Below are 22,692 nucleotides of genomic sequence, written 5' to 3' on the forward strand. Positions count from 1 at the left end.
TTAGAATTCCACTGAAGTTTAAACATGCTTCGGAAATCTTCCGTTGTTTCCTGAATTCTGCTGAAGTTTAAAAATGCTTCGGAACTCTTCTATTGTTCTTGGAAATCAGCTAAAGTTTCAAAATGCTTCGGAACTCTTCCTTTGTTCTCGGAATTCCGCTGAAGTTTCAAAATGCTTCGGAACTTTTCCTTTGTTCTCTGAATTCCGCTGAAGTTTAAAAATTCTTCGGAACTCTTCCATTGTTCTTGGAGTTCTGTGGACATTTAAAAATGCTTCGGAACTCTTCAATTGTTTTCGGAATTCCGCTGACGTTTAAAAATTCTTCGGAACTCTTCAATTGTTCTCGGAATTCCTCTGAAGTTTAAAAATGCTTCGGAACTCTTCCTTTGTTCTCGGAATTCTGCTAAAGTTTAAAAATGCTTGGAACTCTTCAATTGTTCTCAGAATTCTGCTGACGTTTAAAAATGCTTCGGAACTCTTCCATTGTTCTCGGAATTCCGCTGACGTTTAAAAATGCTTCGGAACTCTTCCTTTGTTCTCGGAATTCTGGTAAAGTTTAAAAATTCTCGGAACTCTTCCATTGTTCTCAGAATTCCGCTGACGTTTAAAAATGCTTCGGAACTCTTCCATTGTTCTCGGAATTCCGCTGACGTTCAAAAATGCTTCGGAACTCTTTCATTTTTCCCTGAATTACGCTGAAGTTAAAAATATTTCGTAACTCTTTCATTGTTAGAGGAATTCTGCTGACGTTTAAAAATGCTTCGGAACTCTTCCATTGTGCTCAGAATTGCACTGATGTTTAAAAATGCTTCGGAACTCTTCAATTGTTCTCGGAATTCCGCTGAAGTTTAAACAAGCTTCGGAAGTCTTCCGTTGTTCCCAAAATTCCGCTGAAGTTTAAACATGCTTCAGAACTCTTCCGTTGTTCCCGGAATTCCGCTGAAGTTTAAAAATGCTTCGGAACTCTTCCATTTTTCTCGGAAATCCGCTGAAGTTTCAAAATGCTTTGGAACTCTTCCTTTGTTCTCTGAATTCCGCTGAAGTTTAAAAATTCTTCGGAACTCTTCAATTGTTCTCGGAATTCCGTTGACGTTTAAAAATGCTTCGGAACTCTGGAATTTTTCTCTGAATTGTGCTGACATTTAAAAATGCTTTGGAACTCCTCTATTTTTCTCGGAATTCCGCTTAAGTTTAATAATGCTTCGGAACTCTTCCATTGTTCTCGGAATTCCGCTGAAATTCAAAAATGATTCGTAACTCTTCCAATGTTCTCGGAATTCTGCTGAATTTTAAAAATGCTTTGGAACTCTTCCATTGTTCTCGGAATTCCGCTGACGTTTAAAAATGCTTCCGAACTCTTCCATTGTTCTCGGAATTCCGCTGAAGTTTAAACAAGCTTTGGAACTCTTCCGTTGTTCCCGGAATTCCGCTGAAGTTTAAAAATGCTCCGGGACTCTTCCATTGTTCTCTGAATTCTGCTGAAGTTTAAAAATTCTTCGGAATTCTTCCATTGTTCTTGGAATTCCGCTGAAGTTTAAACAAGCTTTGGAACTCTTCCCTTGTTCCCGGAATTCCGCTGAAGTTTAAAAATGATCCGGAACTCTTCCATTGTTCTCTGAATTCTGCTGAAGTTTAAAAATTCTTCGGAATTCTTCCATTGTTCTTGGAATTCCGCTGAAGTTTAAAAATTCTTGGGAACTCTTCCATTGTTCTCGGAATTCTGCTGAAGTTTAAAAATGCTTTGGAACTCCTCCATTTTTCCCGGAATTCCGCTGAAGTTTAAAAATGCTTCGGAACTCTTCCATTGTTCTCGGAATTCCGCTGAAATTTAAAAATGCTTCGGAACTCTTCCATTGTTCTCGGAATTCTGCTGAAGTTTAAAAATGCTTCGGAACTCTTCCATTGTTCTCGGAATTCCGCTGACGTTTAAAAATGCTTCGGAACTTTTCCTTTGTTCTCGGAATTCTGGTAAAGTTTAAAAATGCTCGGAACTCTTCCATTGTTCTCAGAATTCCGCTGACGTTTAAAAATGCTTCGGAACTCTTCCATTGTTCTCGGAATTCCGCTGACGTTTAAAAATGCTTCGGAACTCTTTCATTTTTCCCTGAATTACGCTGAAGTTAAAAATGTTTCGTAACTCTTTCATTGTTAGAGGAATTCTGCTGACGTTTAAAAATGCTTCGGAACTCTTCCATTGTGCTCAGAATTGCACTGATGTTTAAAAATGCTTCGGAACTCTTCAATTGTTCTCGGAATTCCGCTGAAGTTTAAACAAGTTCGGAACTCTTCCGTTGTTCCCGGAATTCCGCTGAAGTTTAAACATGCTTCAGAACTCTTCCGTTGTTCCGGGAATTCCGCTGAAGTTTAAAAATGATTCGGAACTCTTCCATTGTGATCAGAATTGCACTGATGTTTAAAAATGCTTCGGAACTCTTCAATTGTTCTCGGAATTCTGCTGAAGTTTAAACAAGCTTCGGAACTCTTCCGTTGTTCCCGGAATTCCGCTGAAGTTTAATCATGCTTCAGAACTCTTCCGTTGTTCCCGGAATTCCGCTGAAGTTTAAAAATGTTTCGGAACTCTTCCATTTTTCTCGGAAATCCGCTGAAGTTTCAAAATGCTTCGGAACTCTTCCTTTGTTCTCTGAATTCCGCTGAAGTTTAAAAATTCTTCGGAACTCTTCAATTGTTCTCGGAATTCCGTTGACATTTAAAAATGCTTCGGAACTCTTGAATTTTTCTCGGAATTGTGCTGACATTTAAAAATGCTTTGGAACTCCTCCATTTTTCCGGGAATTCCGCTGAAGTTTAAAAATGCTTCGGAACTCTTCCATTGTTCTCGGAATTCCGCTGAAATTCAAAAATGCTTCGTAACTCTTCCAATGTTCTCGGAATTCTGCTGAAGTTTAAAAATGCTTTGGAACTCTTCCATTGTTCTCGGAATTCCGCTGACGTTTAAAAATGCTTCGTAACTCTTCCATTGTTCTCGGAATTCTGCTGAAGTTTAAACAAGCTTTGGAACTCTTCCGTTGTTCCCGGAATTCCGCTGAAGTTTAAAAATGCTCCGGGACTCTTCCATTGTTCTCTGAATTCTGCTGAAGTTTAAAAATTCTTCGGAATACTTCCATTGTTCTTGAAATTCCGCTGAAGTTTAAAAATGCTTAGGAACTCTTCCATTGTTCTCGGAATTCTGCTGAAGTTTAAAAATGCTTTGGAACTCCTCCATTTTTCCCGGAATTCCGCTGAAGTTTAAAACTTCTTCGGAACTCTTCCATTGTTCTCGGAATTCCGCTGAAATTTAAAAATGCTTCGGAAATCTCCATTGTTCTCGGAATTCTGCTGAAGTTTAAAAATGCTTCGGAACTCTGCCATTGTTCTCGGAATTCCGCTGACGTTTAAAAATGCTTCGGAACTCTTCCATTGTTCTCGGAATTCTGCTGAAGTTTAAACAAGCTTCGGAACTCTTCCGTTGTTCCCAGAATTCCGCTGAAGTTTAAAAATGCTTCTGAACTATTCCATTGTTCTCGGAATTCTGCTGATGTTTCAAAATGCTTCGGAACTCTTCCTTTGTTCTCTGAATTCCGCTGAAGTTTAAAAATTCTTCGGAACTCTTCCATTGTTCTTGGAATTCTGTTGACATTTAAAAATGCTTCGGAACTCTTCAATTGTTCTCGGAATTCCGCTGACATTTAAAAATGCTTCGGAACTCTTCCATTGTTCTCGGAATTCCGCTGAAGTTTAATAATGCTTCGGAACTCTTCCTTTGTTCTCGGAATTCTGCTAAAGTTTAAAAATGCTCGGAACTCTTCCATTGTTCTCAGAATTCCACTGACGTTTAAAAATGCTTCGGAACTCTTCCATTGTTCTCGGAATTCCGCTGACGTTTAAAAATGCTTCGGAACTCTTTCATTTTTCCCTGAATTACGCTGAAGTTAAAAATGTTTCGTAACTCTTTCATTGTTAGAGGAGTTCTGCTGACGTTTAAAAATGCTTCGGAACTCTTCCATTGTGCTCAGAATTGCACTGATGTTTAAAAATGCTTCGGAACTCTTCAATTGTTCTCGGAATTCCGCTGAAGTTTAATCAAGTTCGGAACTCTTCCGTTGTTCCCGGAATTCCGCTGAAGTTTAAACATGCTTCAGAACTCTTCAGTTTTTCCCGGAATTCCGCTGAAGTTTAAAAATGCTTCGGAACTCTTCCTTGGTGCTCAGAATTGCACTGATGTTTAAAAATGCTTCGGAACTCTTCAATTGTTCTCGGAATTCCGCTGAAGTTTCAACAAGCTTCGGAACTCTTCCGTTGTTCCTGGAATTCCGCTGAAGGTTAAAAATGCTTCGGAACTCTTCCATTGTTCTCGGAATTCCGCTGAAATTTAAAAATGCTTCGGAACTCTTCCATTGTTCTCGGAATTCTGCTGAAGTTTAAAAATGCTTCGGATCTCTTCCATTGTTCTCGGAATTCCGCTGACGTTTAAAAATGCTTCGGAACTCTTCCTTTGTTCTCAGAATTGCACTGATGTTTAAAAATGCTTCGGAACTCTTCAATTGTTCTCGGAATTCCGATGAAGTTTAAACAAGCTTCGGAACTCTTCCGTTGTTCCCGGAATTCCGCTGAAGTTTAAAAATGCTTCGGAACTCTTCCATTGTTCTCGGAATTCCGCTGATGTTTAAAAATGCTTCGGAACTCTTACATTTTCTCGGAATTCCGCTGAAGTTTAAACATGCTTCGGAACTATTCCGTTGTTCCCGGAATTCCACTGAAGTTTAAAAATGCTTCGGAACTCTTCCATTGTTCCCGGAAATCTGCTGAAGTTTCAAAATGCTTCGGAACTCTTCCTTTGTTCTCTGAATTCCGCTGAAGTTTAAAAATTCTTCGGAACTCTTCAATTGTTCTCGGAATTCCGATGACGTTTAAAAATGCTTCGGAACTTTTGAATTGTTCTCGGAATTGTGCTGACATTTAAAAATGCTTCGGAACTCTTCCTTTGTTCTCGGAATTCTGCTGAAGTTTAAAAATGCTTCGGAACTCTTCCATTTTTCCCTGAATGTCGCTGAAGTTAAAAATGTTTCGTAACTCTTTCATTGTTCTCGGACTTCTGCTGAAGTTTAAAAATGCTTCGGAACTCTTCCATTGTTCTCGGAGTTACGCTGACGTTTAAAAATGCTTCGGAACTCTTCCATTGTTCTCGGAATTCCGCTGAAGTTTAAACAAGCTTCGGAACCCTTCCGTTGTTCCCGGAATTCCGCTGAAGTTTAAAAATGCTTCGGAACTCTTCCATTGTTCTCGGAATTCTGCTGATGTTTAAAAATGCTTCGGAACTCTTCCATTGTTCTCAGAATTCCACTGAAGTTTAAACATGCTTCGGAAATCTTCCGTTGTTTCCTGAATTCTGCTGAAGTTTAAAAATGCTTCGGAACTCTTCTATTGTTCTTGGAAATCAGCTAAAGTTTCAAAATGCTTCGGAACTCTTCCATTTTTCTCGGAAATCCGCTGAAGTTTCAAAATGCTTTGGAACTCTTCCTTTGTTCTCTGAATTCCGCTGAAGTTTAAAAATTCTTCGGAACTCTTCAATTGTTCTCGGAATTCCGTTGACGTTTAAAAATGCTTCGGAACTCTGGAATTTTTCTCTGAATTGTGCTGACATTTAAAAATGCTTTGGAACTCCTCTATTTTTCTCGGAATTCCGCTTAAGTTTAATAATGCTTCGGAACTCTTCCATTGTTCTCGGAATTCCGCTGAAATTCAAAAATGATTCGTAACTCTTCCAATGTTCTCGGAATTCTGCTGAATTTTAAAAATGCTTTGGAACTCTTCCATTGTTCTCGGAATTCCGCTGACGTTTAAAAATGCTTCTGAACTCTTCCATTGTTCTCGGAATTCCGCTGAAGTTTAAACAAGCTTTGGAACTCTTCCGTTGTTCCCGGAATTCCGCTGAAGTTTAAAAATGCTCCGGGACTCTTCCATTGTTCTCTGAATTCTGCTGAAGTTTAAAAATTCTTCGGAATTCTTCCATTGTTCTTGGAATTCCGCTGAAGTTTAAACAAGCTTTGGAACTCTTCCCTTGTTCCCGGAATTCCGCTGAAGTTTAAAAATGCTCCGGAACTCTTCCATTGTTCTCTGAATTCTGCTGAAGTTTAAAAATTCTTCGGAATTCTTCCATTGTTCTTGGAATTCCGCTGAAGTTTAAAAATTCTTGGGAACTCTTCCATTGTTCTCGGAATTCTGCTGAAGTTTAAAAATGCTTTGGAACTCCTCCATTTTTCCCGGAATTCCGCTGAAGTTTAAAAATGCTTCGGAACTCTTCCATTGTTCTCGGAATTCCGCTGAAATTTAAAAATGCTTCGGAACTCTTCCATTGTTCTCGGAATTCTGCTGAAGTTTAAAAATGCTTCGGAACTCTTCCATTGTTCTCGGAATTCCGCTGACGTTTAAAAATGCTTCGGAACTTTTCCTTTGTTCTCGGAATTCTGGTAAAGTTTAAAAATGCTCGGAACTCTTCCATTGTTCTCAGAATTCCGCTGACGTTTAAAAATGCTTCGGAACTCTTCCATTGTTCTCGGAATTCCGCTGATGTTTAAAAATGCTTCGGAACTCTTTCATTTTTCCCTGAATTACGCTGAAGTTAAAAATGTTTCGTAACTCTTTCATTGTTAGAGGAATTCTGCTGACGTTTAAAAATGCTTCGGAACTCTTCCATTGTGCTCAGAATTGCACTGATGTTTAAAAATGCTTCGGAACTCTTCAATTGTTCTCGGAATTCCGCTGAAGTTTAAACAAGTTCGGAACTCTTCCGTTGTTCCCGGAATTCCGCTGAAGTTTAAACATGCTTCAGAACTCTTCCGTTGTTCCGGGAATTCCGCTGAAGTTTAAAAATGATTCGGAACTCTTCCATTGTGATCAGAATTGCACTGATGTTTAAAAATGCTTCGGAACTCTTCAATTGTTCTCGGAATTCTGCTGAAGTTTAAACAAGCTTCGGAACTCTTCCGTTGTTCCCGGAATTCCGCTGAAGTTTAAACATGCTTCAGAACTCTTCCGTTGTTCCCGGAATTCCGCTGAAGTTTAAAAATGTTTCGGAACTCTTCCATTTTTCTCGGAAATCCGCTGAAGTTTCAAAATGCTTCGGAACTCTTCCTTTGTTCTCTGAATTCCGCTGAAGTTTAAAAATTCTTCGGAACTCTTCAATTGTTCTCGGAATTCCGTTGACATTTAAAAATGCTTCGGAACTCTTGAATTTTTCTCGGAATTGTGCTGACATTTAAAAATGCTTTGGAACTCCTCCATTTTTCCGGGAATTCCGCTGAAGTTTAAAAATGCTTCGGAACTCTTCCATTGTTCTCGGAATTCCGCTGAAATTCAAAAATGCTTCGTAACTCTTCCAATGTTCTCGGAATTCTGCTGAAGTTTAAAAATGCTTTGGAACTCTTCCATTGTTCTCGGAATTCCGCTGACGTTTAAAAATGCTTCGTAACTCTTCCATTGTTCTCGGAATTCTGCTGAAGTTTAAACAAGCTTTGGAACTCTTCCGTTGTTCCCGGAATTCCGCTGAAGTTTAAAAATGCTCCGGGACTCTTCCATTGTTCTCTGAATTCTGCTGAAGTTTAAAAATTCTTCGGAATACTTCCATTGTTCTTGGAATTCCGCTGAAGTTTAAAAATGCTTAGGAACTCTTCCATTGTTCTCGGAATTCTGCTGAAGTTTAAAAATGCTTTGGAACTCCTCCATTTTTCCCGGAATTCCGCTGAAGTTTAAAAATTCTTCGGAACTCTTCCATTGTTCTCGGAATTCCGCTGAAATTTAAAAATGCTTCGGAAATCTCCATTGTTCTCGGAATTCTGCTGAAGTTTAAAAATGCTTCGGAACTCTGCCATTGTTCTCGGAATTCCGCTGACGTTTAAAAATGCTTCGGAACTCTTCCATTGTTCTCGGAATTCTGCTGAAGTTTAAACAAGCTTCGGAACTCTTCCGTTGTTCCCAGAATTCCGCTGAAGTTTAAAAATGCTTCTGAACTATTCCATTGTTCTCGGAATTCTGCTGATGTTTCAAAATGCTTCGGAACTCTTCCTTTGTTCTCTGAATTCCGCTGAAGTTTAAAAATTCTTCGGAACTCTTCCATTGTTCTTGGAATTCTGTTGACATTTAAAAATGCTTCGGAACTCTTCAATTGTTCTCGGAATTCCGCTGACATTTAAAAATGCTTCGGAACTCTTCCATTGTTCTCGGAATTCCGCTGAAGTTTAATAATGCTTCGGAACTCTTCCTTTGTTCTCGGAATTCTGCTAAAGTTTAAAAATGCTCGGAACTCTTCCATTGTTCTCAGAATTCCACTGACGTTTAAAAATGCTTCGGAACTCTTCCATTGTTCTCGGAATTCCGCTGACGTTTAAAAATGCTTCGGAACTCTTTCATTTTTCCCTGAATTACGCTGAAGTTAAAAATGTTTCGTAACTCTTTCATTGTTAGAGGAGTTCTGCTGACGTTTAAAAATGCTTCGGAACTCTTCCATTGTGCTCAGAATTGCACTGATGTTTAAAAATGCTTCGGAACTCTTCAATTGTTCTCGGAATTCCGCTGAAGTTTAATCAAGTTCGGAACTCTTCCGTTGTTCCCGGAATTCCGCTGAAGTTTAAACATGCTTCAGAACTCTTCAGTTTTTCCCGGAATTCCGCTGAAGTTTAAAAATGCTTCGGAACTCTTCCTTGGTGCTCAGAATTGCACTGATGTTTAAAAATGCTTCGGAACTCTTCAATTGTTCTCGGAATTCCGCTGAAGTTTAAACAAGCTTCGGAACTCTTCCGTTGTTCCCGGAATTCCGCTGAAGGTTAAAAATGCTTCGGAACTCTTCCATTGTTCTCGGAATTCCGCTGAAATTTAAAAATGCTTCGGAACTCTTCCATTGTTCTCGGAATTCTGCTGAAGTTTAAAAATGCTTCGGATCTCTTCCATTGTTCTCGGAATTCCGCTGACGTTTAAAAATGCTTCGGAACTCTTCCTTTGTTCTCAGAATTGCACTGATGTTTAAAAATGCTTCGGAACTCTTCAATTGTTCTCGGAATTCCGATGAAGTTTAAACAAGCTTCGGAACTCTTCCGTTGTTCCCGGAATTCCGCTGAAGTTTAAAAATGCTTCGGAACTCTTCCATTGTTCTCGGAATTCCGCTGATGTTTAAAAATGCTTCGGAACTCTTACATTTTCTCGGAATTCCGCTGAAGTTTAAACATGCTTCGGAACTATTCCGTTGTTCCCGGAATTCCACTGAAGTTTAAAAATGCTTCGGAACTCTTCCATTGTTCCCGGAAATCTGCTGAAGTTTCGAAATGCTTCGGAACTCTTCCTTTGTTCTCTGAATTCCGCTGAAGTTTAAAAATTCTTCGGAACTCTTCAATTGTTCTCGGAATTCCGATGACGTTTAAAAATGCTTCGGAACTTTTGAATTGTTCTCGGAATTGTGCTGACATTTAAAAATGCTTCGGAACTCTTCCTTTGTTCTCAGAATTCTGCTGAAGTTTAAAAATGCTTCGGAACTCTTCCATTTTTCCCTGAATGTCGCTGAAGTTAAAAATGTTTCGTAACTCTTTCATTGTTCTCGGACTTCTGCTGAAGTTTAAAAATGCTTCGTAACTCTTCCATTGTTCTCGGAGTTACGCTGACGTTTAAAAATGCTTCGGAACTCTTCCATTGTTCTCGGAATTCCGCTGAAGTTTAAACAAGCTTCGGAACCCTTCCGTTGTTCCCGGAATTCCGCTGAAGTTTAAAAATGCTTCGGAACTCTTCCATTTTTCTCGGAAATCCGCTGAAGTTTCAAAATGCTTTGGAACTCTTCCTTTGTTCTCTGAATTCCGCTGAAGTTTAAAAATTCTTCGGAACTCTTCAATTGTTCTCGGAATTCCGTTGACGTTTAAAAATGCTTCGGAACTCTGGAATTTTTCTCTGAATTGTGCTGACATTTAAAAATGCTTTGGAACTCCTCTATTTTTCTCGGAATTCCGCTTAAGTTTAAAAATGCTTCGGAACTCTTCCATTGTTCTCGGAATTCCGCTGAAATTCAAAAATGATTCGTAACTCTTCCAATGTTCTCGGAATTCTGCTGAATTTTAAAAATGCTTTGGAACTCTTCCATTGTTCTCGGAATTCCGCTGACGTTTAAAAATGCTTCCGAACTCTTCCATTGTTCTCGGAATTCCGCTGAAGTTTAAACAAGCTTTGGAACTCTTCCGTTGTTCCCGGAATTCCGCTGAAGTTTAAAAATGCTCCGGGACTCTTCCATTGTTCTCTGAATTCTGCTGAAGTTTAAAAATTCTTCGGAATTCTTCCATGGTTCTTGGAATTCCGCTGAAGTTTAAACAAGCTTTGGAACTCTTCCCTTGTTCCCGGAATTCCGCTGAAGTTTAAAAATGCTCCGGAACTCTTCCATTGTTCTCTGAATTCTGCTGAAGTTTAAAAATTCTTCGGAATTCTTCCATTGTTCTTGGAATTCCGCTGAAGTTTAAAAATTCTTGGGAACTCTTCCATTGTTCTCGGAATTCTGCTGAAGTTTAAAAATGCTTTGGAACTCCTCCATTTTTCCCGGAATTCCGCTGAAGTTTAAAAATGCTTCGGAACTCTTCCATTGTTCTCGGAATTCCGCTGAAATTTAAAAATGCTTCGGAACTCTTCCATTGTTCTCGGAATTCTGCTGAAGTTTAAAAATGCTTCGGAACTCTTCCATTGTTCTCGGAATTCCGCTGACGTTTAAAAATGCTTCGGAACTCTTCCTTTGTTCTCGGAATTCTGGTAAAGTTTAAAAATGCTCGGAACTCTTCCATTGTTCTCAGAATTCCGCTGACGTTTAAAAATGCTTCGGAACTCTTCCATTGTTCTCGGAATTCCGCTGACGTTTAAAAATGCTTCGGAACTCTTTCATTTTTCCCTGAATTACGCTGAAGTTAAAAATGTTTCGTAACTCTTTCATTGTTAGAGGAATTCTGCTGACGTTTAAAAATGCTTCGGAACTCTTCCATTGTGCTCAGAATTGCACTGATGTTTAAAAATGCTTCGGAACTCTTCAATTGTTCTCGGAATTCCGCTGAAGTTTAAACAAGTTCGGAACTCTTCCGTTGTTCCCGGAATTCCGCTGAAGTTTAAACATGCTTCAGAACTCTTCCGTTGTTCCGGGAATTCCGCTGAAGTTTAAAAATGATTCAGAACTCTTCCATTGTGATCAGAATTGCACTGATGTTTAAAAATGCTTCGGAACTCTTCAATTGTTCTCGGAATTCTGCTGAAGTTTAAACAAGCTTCGGAACTCTTCCGTTGTTCCCGGAATTCCGCTGAAGTTTAAACATGCTTCAGAACTCTTCCGTTGTTCCCGGAATTCCGCTGAAGTTTAAAAATTCTTCGGAACTCTTCCATTTTTCTCGGAAATCCGCTGAAGTGTCAAAATGTTTCGGAACTCTTCCTTTGTTCTCTGAATTCCGCTGAAGTTTAAAAATTCTTCGGAACTCTTCAATTGTTCTCGGAATTCCGTTGACATTTAAAAATGCTTCGGAACTCTTGAATTTTTCTCGGAATTGTGCTGACATTTAAAAATGCTTTGGAACTCCTCCATTTTTCCGGGAATTCCGCTGAAGTTTAAAAATGCTTCGGAACTCTTCCATTGTTCTCGGAATTCCGCTGAAATTCAAAAATGCTTCGTAACTCTTCCAATGTTCTCGGAATTCTGCTGAAGTTTAAAAATGCTTTGGAACTCTTCCATTGTTCTCGGAATTCCGCTGACGTTTAAAAATGCTTCGTAACTCTTCCATTGTTCTCGGAATTCTGCTGAAGTTTAAACAAGCTTTGGAACTCTTCCGTTGTTCCCGGAATTCCGCTGAAGTTTAAAAATGCTCCGGGACTCTTCCATTGTTCTCTGAATTCTGCTGAAGTTTAAAAATTCTTCGGAATACTTCCATTGTTCTTGGAATTCCGCTGAAGTTTAAAAATGCTTAGGAACTCTTCCATTGTTCTCGGAATTCTGCTGAAGTTTAAAAATGCTTTGGAACTGCTCCATTTTTCCCGGAATTCCGCTGAAGTTTAAAAATGCTTCGGAACTCTTCCATTGTTCTCGGAATTCCGCTGAAATTTAAAAATGCTTCGGAACTCTCCATTGTTCTCGGAATTCTGCTGAAGTTTAAAAATGCTTCGGAACTCTTCCATTGTTCTCGGAATTCCGCTGACGTTTAAAAATGCTTCGGAACTCTTCCATTGTTCTCGGAATTCTGCTGAAGTTTAAACAAGCTTCGGAACTCTTCCGTTGTTCCCAGAATTCCGCTGAAGTTTAAAAATGCTTCTGAACTATTCCATTGTTCTCGGAATTCTGCTGATGTTTCAAAATGCTTCGGAACTCTTCCTTTGTTCTCTGAATTCCGCTGAAGTTTAAAAATTCTTCGGAACTCTTCCATTGTTCTTGGAATTCTGTTGACATTTAAAAATGCTTCGGAACTCTTCAATTGTTCTCGGAATTCTGCTGACATTTAAAAATGCTTCGGAACTCTTCCATTGTTCTCGGAATTCCGCTGAAGTTTAATAATGCTTCGGAACTCTTCCTTTGTTCTCGGAATTCTGCTAAAGTTTAAAAATGCTCGGAACTCTTCCATTGTTCTCAGAATTCCACTGACGTTTAAAAATGCTTCGGAACTCTTCCATTGTTCTCGGAATTCCGCTGACGTTTAAAAATGCTTCGGAACTCTTTCATTTTTCCCTGAATTACGCTGAAGTTAAAAATGTTTCGTAACTCTTTCATTGTTAGAGGAGTTCTGCTGACGTTTAAAAATGCTTCGGAACTCTTCCATTGTGCTCAGAATTGCACTGATGTTTAAAAATGCTTCGGAACTCTTCAATTGTTCTCGGAATTCCGCTGAAGTTTAATCAAGTTCGGAACTCTTCCGTTGTTCCCGGAATTCCGCTGAAGTTTAAACATGCTTCAGAACTCTTCAGTTTTTCCCGGAATTCCGCTGAAGTTTAAAAATGCTTCGGAACTCTTCCTTGGTGCTCAGAATTGCACTGATGTTTAAAAATGCTTCGGAACTCTTCAATTGTTCTCGGAATTCCGCTGAAGTTTAAACAAGCTTCGGAACTCTTCCGTTGTTCCCGGAATTCCGCTGAAGGTTAAAAATGCTTCGGAACTCTTCCATTGTTCTCGGAATTCCGCTGAAATTTAAAAATGCTTCGGAACTCTTCCATTGTTCTCGGAATTCTGCTGAAGTTTAAAAATGCTTCGGAACTCTTCCATTGTTCTCGGAATTCCGCTGACGTTTAAAAATGCTTCGGAACTCTTCCTTTGTTCTCGGAATTCTGGTAAAGTTTAAAAATGCTCGGAACTCTTCCATTGTTCTCGGAATTCCGCTGAAGTTTAAACAAGTTCGGAACTCTTCCGTTGTTCCCGGAATTCCGCTGAAGTTTAAACATGCTTCAGAACTCTTCCGTTGTTCCCGGAATTCCGCTGAAGTTTAAAAATGCTTCGGAACTCTTCCATTGTGCTCAGAATTGCACTGATGTTTAAAAATGCTTCGGAACTCTTCAATTGTTCTCGGAATTCTGCTGAAGTTTAAACAAGCTTCGGAACTCTTCCGTTGTTCACGGAATTCCGCTGAAGTTTAAACATGCTTCAGAACTCTTCCGTTGTTCCCGGAATTCCGCTGAAGTTTAAAAATGCTTCGGAACTCTTCCTTTGTTCTCGGAATTCTGCTAAAGTTTAAAAATGCTCGGAACTCTTCCATTGTTCTCAGAATTCCGCTGATGTTTAAAAATGCTTCGGAACTCTTCCATTGTTCTCGGAATTCCGCTGAAGTTTAAAAATGCTTCGGAACTCTTCCTTTGTTCTCGGAATTCTGCTAAAGTTTGAAAATGATCGGAACTCTTCCATTGTTCTCAGAATTCCGCTGATGTTTAAAAATGCTTCGGAACTCTTCCATTGTTCTCGGAATTCTGCTGAAGTTTAAACAAGCTTCGGAACTCTTCCGTTGTTCCCAGAATTCCGCTGAAGTTTAAAAATGCTTCTGAACTATTCCATTGTTCTCGGAATTCTGCTGATGTTTCAAAATGCTTCGGAACTCTTCCTTTGTTCTCTGAATTCCGCTGAAGTTTAAAAATTCTTCGGAACTCTTCCATTGTTCTTGGAATTCTGTTGACATTTAAAAATGCTTCGGAACTCTTCAATTGTTCTCGGAATTCTGCTGACATTTAAAAATGCTTCGGAACTCTTCCATTGTTCTCGGAATTCCGCTGAAGTTTAATAATGCTTCGGAACTCTTCCTTTGTTCTCGGAATTCTGCTAAAGTTTAAAAATGCTCGGAACTCTTCCATTGTTCTCAGAATTCCACTGACGTTTAAAAATGCTTCGGAACTCTTCCATTGTTCTCGGAATTCCGCTGACGTTTAAAAATGCTTCGGAACTCTTTCATTTTTCCCTGAATTACGCTGAAGTTAAAAATGTTTCGTAACTCTTTCATTGTTAGAGGAGTTCTGCTGACGTTTAAAAATGCTTCGGAACTCTTCCATTGTGCTCAGAATTGCACTGATGTTTAAAAATGCTTCGGAACTCTTCAATTGTTCTCGGAATTCCGCTGAAGTTTAATCAAGTTCGGAACTCTTCCGTTGTTCCCGGAATTCCGCTGAAGTTTAAACATGCTTCAGAACTCTTCAGTTTTTCCCGGAATTCCGCTGAAGTTTAAAAATGCTTCGGAACTCTTCCTTGGTGCTCAGAATTGCACTGATGTTTAAAAATGCTTCGGAACTCTTCAATTGTTCTCGGAATTCCGCTGAAGTTTAAACAAGCTTCGGAACTCTTCCGTTGTTCCCGGAATTCCGCTGAAGGTTAAAAATGCTTCGGAACTCTTCCATTGTTCTCGGAATTCCGCTGAAATTTAAAAATGCTTCGGAACTCTTCCATTGTTCTCGGAATTCTGCTGAAGTTTAAAAATGCTTCGGAACTCTTCCATTGTTCTCGGAATTCCGCTGACGTTTAAAAATGCTTCGGAACTCTTCCTTTGTTCTCGGAATTCTGGTAAAGTTTAAAAATGCTCGGAACTCTTCCATTGTTCTCGGAATTCCGCTGAAGTTTAAACAAGTTCGGAACTCTTCCGTTGTTCCCGGAATTCCGCTGAAGTTTAAACATGCTTCAGAACTCTTCCGTTGTTCCCGGAATTCCGCTGAAGTTTAAAAATGCTTCGGAACTCTTCCATTGTGCTCAGAATTGCACTGATGTTTAAAAATGCTTCGGAACTCTTCAATTGTTCTCGGAATTCTGCTGAAGTTTAAACAAGCTTCGGAACTCTTCCGTTGTTCACGGAATTCCGCTGAAGTTTAAACATGCTTCAGAACTCTTCCGTTGTTCCCGGAATTCCGCTGAAGTTTAAAAATGCTTCGGAACTCTTCCTTTGTTCTCGGAATTCTGCTAAAGTTTAAAAATGCTCGGAACTCTTCCATTGTTCTCAGAATTCCGCTGATGTTTAAAAATGCTTCGGAACTCTTCCATTGTTCTCGGAATTCCGCTGAAGTTTAAAAATGCTTCGGAACTCTTCCTTTGTTCTCGGAATTCTGCTAAAGTTTAAAAATGATCGGAACTCTTCCATTGTTCTCAGAATTCCGCTGATGTTTAAAAATGCTTCGGAACTCTTCCATTGTTCTCGGAATTCCACTGACGTTTAAAAATGCTTCGGAACTCTTCCTTTGTTCTCGGAATTCTGCTAAAGTTTAAAAATACTTCGGAACTCTTCCATTGTTCTCGGAATTCCGTTATCGTTTAAAAATGCTTCGGAACTCTACCATTTTTCCCTGAATTACGCTGAAGTTAAAAATGTTTCGTAACTCTTTCATGGTTAGAGGAATTCTGCTGACATTTCAAAATGCTTCGGAACTCTTCCATTGTTCTCAGAATTGCACTGATGTTTAAAAATGCTTCGGAATTCTTCAATTATTCTCGGAATTCTGCTGAAGTTTAAAAAAGCTTCGGAACTCTTCGATTGTTCTCGGAATTCCGCTGAAGATTAAACATGCTTCGGAACTCTTCTTTTTTCCCGGAATTCCGCTAAAGTTTAAAAATGCTTCGGAACTCTTCCATTGTTCTCGGAAATCCGCTGAAGTTTCAAAATGCTTCGGAACTCTTCCTTTGTTCTCTGAATTCCGCTGAAGTTTAAAAATTCTTCGGAACTCTTCAATTGTTCTCGGAATTCCGTTGACGTTTAAAAATGCTTCGGAACTCTTGAATTGTTCTCGGAATTGTGCTGACATTTAAAAATGCTTCGGAACTCTTACATTGTTCTCGGAATTCTGCTGAAGTTTAAAAATGCTTCGGAACTCTTCCATTTTTCCCTGAATTACGCTGAAGTTAAAAAAGTTTCGTAACTCTTTCATTGTTCTCGGAATTCTGCTGAAGTTTAAAAATGCTTCGGAACTCTTCCATTGTTCTCGGAATTCCGCTGACGTTTAAAAATGCTTCGGAACTCTTCCATTGTTCTCGGAATTCCGCTGAAGTTTAAACAAGCTTCGGAACTCTGCCGTTGTTCCGGGAATTCCGCTGAAGTTTAAAAATGCTTCGGAACTCTTCCATTGTTCTCGGAATTCTGCTGATGTTTAAAAATGCTTCGGAACTCTTCCATTGATCTCAGAATTCCACTGAAGTTTAAACATGCTTCGGAAATCTTCCGTTGTTTCTTGAATTCTGCTGAAGTTTAAAAATGCTTCGGAACTCTTCTATTGTTCTTGGAAATCAGCTAAAGTTTCAAAATGCTTCGGAACTCTTCCTTTGTTCTCGGAATTCCGCTGAAGTTTCGAAATGCTTCAGAACTCTTCCTTTGTTCTCTGAATTCCGCTGAAGTTTAAAAATTCTTCGGAACTATTCCATTGTTCTTGGAGTTCTGTGGACATTTAAAAATGCTTCGGAACTCTTCAATTGTTCTCGGACTTCCGCTGACGTTTAAAAATGCTTCGGAACTCTTCCATTGTTCTCGGAATTCCACTGAAGTTTCAAAATGCTTCGGAACTCTTCCTTTGTTCTCGGAATTCTGCTAAAGTTTAAAAATGCTCGGAACTCTTCCATTGTTCTCAGAATTCCGCTGACGTTTAAAAATGCTTCGGAACTCTTCCATTGTTCTCGGAATTCCGCTGACGTTTAAAAATGCTTCGGAACTCTTCCTTTGTTCTCGGAATTCTGGTAAAGTTTAAAAATGCTTCAGAACTCTTCCCTTGTTCTCAGAATTCCGCTGACGTTTAAAAATGCTTCGGAACTCTTCCATTGTACTCGGAATTCCGCTGACGTTTAAAAATGCTTCGGAACTCTTTCATTTTTCCCTGAATTACGCTGAAGTTAAAAATGTTTTGTAACTCTTTCATTGTTAGAGGAATTCTGCTGACGTTTAAAAATGCTTTGGAACTCTTCCATTGCGCTCAGAATTCCACTGATGTTTAAAAATGCTTCGGAACTCTTCAATTGTTCTCGGAATTCCGCTGAAGTTTAAACAAGCTTTGGAACTCTTCCGTTGTTCCCGGAATTCCGCTGAAGTTTAAAAATGCTCCGGGACTCTTCCATTGTTCTCTGAATTCTGCTGAAGTTTAAAAATTCTTCGGAATTCTTCCATTGTTCTTGGAATTCCGCTGAAGATTAAAAATGCTTCGGAACCCTTCCATTGTTCTCGGAAATCCGCTGAAGTTTCAAAATGCTTCGGAACTCTTCCTTTGTTCTCTGAATTCCGCTGAAGTTTAAAAATTCTTCGGAACTCTTCAATTGTTCTCGGAATTCCGTTGACGTTTAAAAATGCTTCGGAACTCTTGAATTGTTCTCGGAATTGTGCTGACATTTAAAAATGCTCCGGGACTCTTCCATTGTTCTCTGAATTCTGCTGAAGTTTAAAAATTCTTCGGAATTCTTCCATTGTTCTTGGAATTCTGCTGAAGTTTAAAAATGCTTTGGAACTCCTCCATTTTTCCCGGAAGTCCGCTGAAGTTTAAAAATGCTTCGGAACTCTTCCATTGTTCTCGGAATTCTGCTGAAGTTTAAAAATGCTTCGGAAGTCTTCCATTGTTCTCGGAATTCCGCTGATGTTTAAAAATGCTTCGAAACTCTTGTATTGTTCTCAGAATTCCACTGAAGTTTAAACAAGCTTCGGAACTCTTCCGTTGTTTCCTGAATTCCGCTGAAGTTTAAAAATGCTTCGGAACTCTTCTATTGTTCTTGAACATCCGCTGAAGTTTCAAAAGGCTTCAGAACTCTTCCTTTGTTCTCGGAATTCCGCTGAAGTTTAAAAATTCTATGGAACTCTTCCATTGTTCTTGGAATTATGTTGACATTTAAAAATGCTTCGGAACTTTTCCATTGTTCACGGAATTCCGTTGACGTTTAAAAATGCTTCGGAACTCTTGAATTGTTCTCGGAATTCTGCTGACATTTAAAAATGCTTTGGAACTCTTCCATTGTTCTCTGAATTCGGCTGACGTTTAAAAATGCTTCGGAACTCTTCCATTGTTCTCGGAATTCCGCTGAAGTTTAAAAATGCTCCGGGACTCTTCCATTGTTCTCTGAATTGTGGTGAAGTTTAAAAATTCTTCGGTACTCTTCCATTGTTCTCGGAATTCCGCTGAAGTTTAAAAATGCTTCGGAATTCTTCCGTTGTTCCCGGAATTCCGCTGAAAATTAAAAATGCTTCGGAACTCTTCCTTTGTTTTCGGAATTCCTCTGACGTTTAAAAATGCTTCGGAACTTTTCCATTGTTCTCGGAATTCCGCTGAAGTTTAAGAATGCTTCGGAACTCTTCCTTTTTTCTCGGAATTCTGCTAAAGTTTAAAAATCCTCGGAACTCTTCCATTGTTCTCAGACTTCCGCTGACGTTTAAAAATGCTTCGGAACTCTTCCATTGTTCTCGGAATTCCGTTGAAGTTTAAAAATGCTTCGGAACTCTTCCATTGTTCTCGGAATTCCGTTGAAGTTTAAAAATGCTTCGGAACTCTTCCTTTGTTATCGGAATTCTGCTAAAGTTTAAAAATGCTCGGAACTCTTCCATTGTTCTCAGAATTCCGCTGACGTTTAAAAATGCTTCGGAACTCTTCCATTGTTCTCGGAATTCCGCTGACGTTTAAAAATGCTTCGGAACTCTTCCATTGTTCTCAGAATTCCGCTGAAGTTTAAAAATGCTTTTGAACTCTTCCATTGTTCTCTGAATTTGGCTGACATTTAAAAATGCTTCGGAACTCTTCCATTGTTCTCGGAATTCCGTTGAAGTTTAAAAATGCTTCGGAACTCTTCCATTGTTCTCGGAATTCCATTGAAGTTTAAAAATGCTTCGGAACTCTTCCTTTGTTATCGGAATTCTGCTAAAGTTTAAAAATGCTTGGAACTCTTCCATTGTTCTCAGAATTCCGCTGACGTTTAAAAATGCTTCGGAACTCTTCCATTGTTCTCGGAATTCCGCTGACGTTTAAAAATGCTTCGGAACTCTTCCATTGTTCTCAGAATTCCGCTGAAGTTTAAAAATGCTTCGGAACTCTTCCTTTGTTCTCGGAATTCTGCTAAAGTTTTAAAATGCTCGGAACTCTTCCATTGTTCTCAGAATTCCGCTGACGTTTAAAAATGCTTCGGAACTCTTCCATTGTTCTCGGAATTCCGCTGACATTTAAAAATGCTTCGGAACTCTTCCTTTGTTCGCGGAATTCTGCTAAAGTTTAAAAATGCTCGGAACTCTTCCTTTGTTCTCAGAATTCCGCTGACATTTAAAAATGCTTCGGAACTCTTCCATTGTTCTCGGAATTCCGCTGACGTTTAAAAATGCTTCGGAACTCTTCCATTTTTCCCTGAATTACGCTGAAGTTAAAAATGTTTCGTAACTCTTTCATTGTTAGAGAAATTCTGCTGACGTTTAAATATGCTTCGGAACTCTTCCATTGTTCTCAGAATTGCACTTATGTTTAAAAATGCTTCGGAACTCTTAAATTGTTCTCGGAATTCCGCTGATGTTTAAACAAGCTTCGGAATTCTTCCGTTGTTCCCGGAATTCCGCTGAAGTTTAAAAATGCTTCGGAACTCTTCCATTGTTCTCGCAATTCCGCTGATCTTTAAAAATGCTTCGGAACTCTTCCATTGTTCTCGGAATTCCGCTGAAGTTTAAACATGCTTCGGAACTCTTCCATTGTTCCCGGAATTCCGCTGAAGTTTAAAAATGCTTCGGAACTCTTCCATTGTTCTCGGAAATCCGCTGAAGTTTCAAAATGTTTCAAAACTCTTCCTTTGTTCTCTGAATTCCGCTGAAGTTTAATAATTCTTCGGAACTCTTGTATTGTTCTCGGAATTATGCTGACATTTAAAAATGCTTCGGAACTCTGACATTGTTCTCGGAATTCTGCTGAAGTTTAAAAATGCTTTGGAACTCCTCCATTTTTCACGGAATTCCGCTGAAGATTAAAAATGCTTCGGAACTCTTCCATTGTTCTCGGAATTCCGCTGACATTTAAAAATGCTTCGGAACTCTTCCTTTGTTCGCGGAATTCTGCTAAAGTTTAAAAATGCTCGGAACTCTTCCATTGTTCTCAGAATTCCGCTGACGTTTAAAAATGCTTCGGAACTCTTCCATTGTTCTCGGAATTCCGCTGACGTTTAAAAATGCTTCGGAACTCTTCCATTTTTCCCTGAATTACGCTGAAGTTAAAAATGTTTCGTAACTCTTTCATTGTTAGAGGAATTCTGCTGACGTTTAAATATGCTTCGGAACTCTTCCATTGTTCTCAGAATTGCACTTATGTTTAAAAATGCTTCGGAACTCTTAAATTGTTCTCGGAATTCCGCTGAAGTTTAAACAAGCTTCGGAATTCTTCCGTTGTTCCCGGAATTCCGCTGAAGTTTAAAAATGCTTCGGAACTCTTCCATTGTTCTCGCAATTCCGCTGATCTTTAAAAATGCTTCGGAACTCTTGAATTGTTCTCGGAATTGTGCTGACATTTAAAAATGCTTCGGAACTCTGACATTGTTCTCGGAATTCTGCTGAAGTTTAAAAATGCTTTGGAACTCCTCCATTTTTCCCGGAATTCCGCTGAAGATTAAAAATGCTTCGGAACTCTTCCATTGTTCTCGGAATTCCGCTGAAATTTAAAAATGCTACGGAACTCTTCCATTGTTCTCGCAATTCTGCTGAAGTTTAAAAATGCTTCGGAACTCTTCCTTTGTTCTCGGAATTCCGCTGAAGTTTAAACAAGCTTCGGAACTCTTCCGTTGTTCCCGGAATTCCGCTGAAGTTTAAAAATGCTTCGGAACTCTTCCATTGTTCTTGGAATTATGTTGACATTTAAAAATGCTTCGGAACTCTTCAATTGTTCTCGGAATTTCGTTGACGTTTAAAAATGCTTCAGAACTCTTGAATTGTTCTCGGAATTCTGCTATCATTTAAAAATGATTCGGAACTCTTCCATTGTTCTCTGAATTCGGCTGAAGTTTAAAAATGCTTTGGAACTCCTCCATTTTTCCCGGAATTCCGCTGAAGTTTAAAAATGCTTCGGAACTCTTCCATTGTTCTCGGAATTCTGCTGAAGTTTAAAAATGCTTTGGAACTCCTCCATTTTTCCCGGAATTCCGCTGAAGTTTAAAAATGCTTCGGAACTCTTCCATTGTTCTCTAATTCGGCTGAAATTAAAAAATGCTTCGGAACTCTTCCATTGTTCTCTGAATTCGGCTGACGTTTAACAATGCTTCGGAACTCTTCCATTGTTCTCGGAATTCCGCTGAAGTTTAAAAATGCTCCAGGACTCTTCCATTGTTCTCTGAATTCTGCTGAAGCTTAAAAATTTTTCGGAATTCTTCCATTTTTCTCGGAATTCAGCTGAAGTTTAAACAAGCTTCGGAACTCTTCCGTTGTTCCCGGAATTCCGCTGAAGTTTAAAAATGCTTCGGAACTCTTCCATTGTTCTCGGAAATCCGCTGAAGTTTCAAAATGCTTCGGAACTCTTCCTTTGTTCTCTGAATTCCGCTGAAGTTTAAAAATTCTTCGGAACTCTTCCATTGTTCTTCGAATTCTGTTGACATTTAAAAATGCTTCAGAACTCTTCAATTGTTCTCGGAATTCCGTTGACGTTTAAAAATGCTTCGGAACTCTTGATATGTTCTCGGAATTGTGCTGACATTTAAAAATGCTTCGGAACACTTCCATTGTTCTCGGAATTCTGCTGAAGTTTAAAAATGCTTTGGAACTCCTCCATTTTTCCCGGAATTCCGCTGAAGTTTAAAAATTCTTCGGAACTCTTCCATTGTTCTCTAATTCGGCTGAAATTTAAAAATGCTTCGGAACTCTTCCAATGTTCTCGGAATTCTGCTGAAGTTTAAAAATGCTTCGAAACTCTTCCATTGTTCTCGGTATTCCGCTGACGTTTAAAAATGCTTCGGAACTCTTCATTGTTCTCGGAATTCCGCTGAAGTTTAAACAAGCTTCGTAACTCTTCCGTTGTTCCCGGAATTCCGCTGAAGTTTAAAAATGCTTCGGAACTCTTCCATTGTTCTCGGAATTCTGCTGATGTTTAAAAATGCTTCGGAACTCTTCCATTGTTCTCAGAATTCCACTGAAGTTTAAACATGCTTCAGAACTCTTCCGTTGTTTCCGGAATTCCGCTGAAGTTTAAAAATGCTTCGGAACTCTTCTATTGTTCTTGGAAATCCGCTGAAGTTTCAAAATTCTTCGGAACTCTTCCATTGTTCTTGGAATTCTG

Source organism: Phyllobates terribilis, unplaced genomic scaffold (assembly GCF_046119375.1).
Source record: "Phyllobates terribilis strain yellow unplaced genomic scaffold, ASM4611937v1 Scaffold_9__5_contigs__length_417890890, whole genome shotgun sequence".
Lineage (NCBI taxonomy): Eukaryota > Metazoa > Chordata > Amphibia > Anura > Dendrobatidae > Phyllobates > Phyllobates terribilis.